Source organism: Alligator sinensis, unplaced genomic scaffold (genome assembly GCF_000455745.1).
Source record: "Alligator sinensis unplaced genomic scaffold, ASM45574v1 scaffold84_2, whole genome shotgun sequence".
In the NCBI taxonomy this organism is placed as follows: Eukaryota; Metazoa; Chordata; order Crocodylia; family Alligatoridae; genus Alligator; species Alligator sinensis.
In genome coordinates, this window is record NW_005842247.1 from 361,645 (window position 1) to 363,967 (window position 2,323).

Below are 2,323 nucleotides of genomic sequence, written 5' to 3' on the forward strand. Positions count from 1 at the left end.
CAGGAATGAGAGAAGTTTTACATGAAGCTTATAAGGAAGTTACTATTACTTTTTGGTTGTGTGGTCTAATATATTGAATATGGGATCTGGAATAGGGATTTACCTGATCCCATCTGTCACTGACACTTGGCACATCATTTACTAGGGAGATTTTCAAAAATTGGAACAACAGCTGTCTAATTGCCAGTAAAATATCTGTACTATTTGTGCCCTTGAAACCTCCTCCCTTTAATAGCTGGATCTGAAGTTTTCCCATTTGTAAACTAGGGATTTTTACTCACTCATAAAAGGAGCTAAGAGAGCTAATTGGGCAATTATTTTTATAGTCTTCTGAAAATGTAACACTGTTTAGGTATGAAAAAAGAGGAATATTTAAAGAACTCTGAGCATCTTACAAACATACATTTTAATATTTTGGTTGCTCAGATTCACATTGGGGTGTAGTGGGTTTCTGGTGTATGAAAGGCTGTGATACAAATTTGCAGATACAATTCAGAACAGTCTGTCTTTTGAGTCAAATGCGTATAAATAAGGTTAAAACTTCACCAGTAATCACAACTTCCAGAATTTTTATGTGCCGGAAGAAAAGAACCCAGTTTGATTTGTCTAGTCTTGAGATTATTTAATAACAAAATTGTAAACCGAATACAGAATTAGTGTGGCAAAATAAGCATGTAGTCCTCAATGCTATTTTTAGTTCTGTGTTTCTTCCACATGTGGCTTTCAACTTCCACTTAAATCTACCTTGTTATTTTCTTGCCATGCGTCTCTAGTGGTATCCTAGAGTAGAGACTGGAAATAGTTAGCCTAATTTGAAGGAGTTCTGGTTTTGGATCAGCAGCAATGGGAGAAGTTTTTTACATGAAACTTTAAGGAAGCTACCAATATATTTTGGCTGTGTGAACTAATATATTGAATATAAGACCTGGAATTGGGGTCTCCTGGAAAAGAAGGCTTTCATTTTTTTAAAACAGAAACTAGGCATTTATATATAACTAGCCAATTGCCCATCAAGAATGATGGGGGGAAGTGAGTGGGGATGGAGGTCCAGGCCCCCCCCACCCCCCCCATTCTGGTCCTGCTCCTGGCTGCACTGTCACTGCCTACACCACAGTGTGCCCGCTGCCCCGCTCCCGTATTGGGCCCGCTCAGGGATGGGAGAAGTAGGCTCAGGGCCAAGTGAGGGAGGAGTGGGCCTGGGCCCAAGAGGGGGAAGAGACCTGCTCTTTCACTCCCTTAGCTGCTGCCGCGTCAGGCCAGGCCTGCTGTCCTGTGCCCTGCCATGTTAGGCCAGCTTTTCTTGTGCTCGGGCCCATTCCCCCCCCCCCCAGAACTACCTGCAGGGCTAGGGGGAGGTGATTCCAGCCCTTCTGGCCTTGCCCCCACCCCTTCAATCCACTCTGTTGCTGCCACCTCCAGGGAGCAGGGCAGGGGGGCTGGCCTGGCCCCCCACCCCCTGCTCTGTCCCTTGTGTCCCCACTATCATGGTGGCAGACTGCCTTCTGTCAGAATGCTTTGCGCTCTTATTGGCTGTTTCTGTCAGCGAATCAGAGCGTGAATCAAGCGTTACAGACAGACAGACAGACGTAGGCTTTTATAGTATTAGAATAATTAGGAAGGCATGAAGTATTGTTATAAAATACCTTCCTGAATAATAACCAGGGATCCTGGTTTTCCCTAATTAAAAAAATTGCAAATTCTCTGATAACCCCAAAATCTGTGTTACAAATTAAAGCCCCCTACAGCGCCCCCCCCCTCCCCCCGGCTCTGCTGGTGCCCCTTACTCCTCCCTCACAGGCACACAGGCACAGTCACACACCCCAACAGGTAAGTTTGTGGAGGGAAGGGAACCGAAGGGGCTGGGGGGACAGACCAAGAAAGAGGAGGAGGAGTTTGTGTCTGTGTCCACTCCCAGAAGCAGGGCTGTAGTGGGGGGGTGAGGGCAGCAGTACCCCTCTGCGGGCCTTGCACAATCTGCCCAGCGGGGGGAGCCTTGCATGCGGTGGCCACCATCACCACTACCCTGCCCTCTGCGGTCATGCCCCATACCACTTGGCTGCGGAGCCATGTGGCTGCAGAGCTTGCCCGCACAGCCGTGCAGCTGGCCATGGGAAGGCAGCACAGGGTGCAGCAGTGAGGTGGCGTGGCTCAGCAGGCAAACGGCGCAGCCGGCCGGGGGAAGGGGGCCTCGCATGCGGCAGCTGCCACTACACAACCACCACTGTTGCTGCACCTCGTGCTGCTTCCTGTGGCTGGCTACATGGCTCCACAGGCAAGTGGCACAGGGCGCAACTGGCAGTGATAGTGGCCGCCGCATGCGAGT

The 2,323-nt window shown here is 49.2% G+C and overlaps 1 protein-coding gene across 1 annotated transcript in view; it reads left to right on the forward strand.

The window, feature by feature from the left end:
• PAN3 (poly(A) specific ribonuclease subunit PAN3) overlaps positions 1 to 2,323 on the forward strand; it is a 126,230-nt gene that overhangs the window by 90,639 nt on the left and 33,268 nt on the right.